At 28.7% G+C, this 770-nt stretch overlaps 1 non-coding gene across 1 annotated transcript; it reads right to left on the bottom strand.

The window, feature by feature from the left end:
* Window positions 1–314: 314 nt before the first annotated feature.
* Window positions 315–386, bottom strand: TRNAP-UGG (transfer RNA proline (anticodon UGG)). Its single transcript has one exon. It is a non-coding gene; the product is annotated as a tRNA-Pro (tRNA).
* Window positions 387–770: the final 384 nt, after the last annotated feature.

Here is a 770-nt window from a genome sequence, read left to right as displayed (position 1 = left end):
CAAGAATGAAAATTTCTTTAAAATTTTAAGATAATTTTATCTTTGAAACTAACATTTATGAATAGATATAGTTTTTCAAAACACATGCATAAAATCTAATCAATCTTCAATGATAGTTTTTTTTGTTAAACTAAGTATATTTTACATTATTGGGAGAAAGTAAAATCAGTACCTTAAACGATGCAACAAATCTATCATTGAAGATATGAATTTCATATAGTCTATATAGCGAGTGTGACATTTTTGCCCATATAATTTTACTTGCGTCAGTGCTTTGAAGTGTTAAAATTAAAGAGGCTATTATGGGAAAAAATGGGGCATTCGGAGAATCGAACTCCGGACCTCTCGCACCCAAAGCGAGAATCATACCACTAGACCAAATGCCCTTGATGATCTATAGTTGTAACGTAATTTATATAAACTATTTTAAAATAATATTTTTGGGCCATTTAGATTGAACTTGGTTTTAGATTTGTTTGTCTAATCTATAATTTTTTTTTTCTTGAAAAATGTTCATAATGCCAACATGTAAAACCTCCAACACAAACACCAGCAACAATCATATTACTTGTGTGCGTGTTGTGTGCTGGTTCAAATATTCAGTAGTATATTTGAAAGTCTTATCATTACTTCTCCTTTAATATTTAATCTCTTATCATTTCTTCTCCTTTAATATTTGAAGTTTAAGCTTTGTTATTATAACATCAGTAAGTTCTTGTCTACTCATGTATTCACTCACAATTAATATGTAAAGTTAAGGGGTTTACTTT

The sequence above is a fragment of the Vicia villosa genome, linkage group LG1 (assembly GCF_029867415.1).
Source record: "Vicia villosa cultivar HV-30 ecotype Madison, WI linkage group LG1, Vvil1.0, whole genome shotgun sequence".
Classification (NCBI taxonomy): Eukaryota; Viridiplantae; Streptophyta; class Magnoliopsida; order Fabales; family Fabaceae; genus Vicia; species Vicia villosa.
This window is presented reverse-complemented; position numbering and strand designations above follow the sequence as displayed.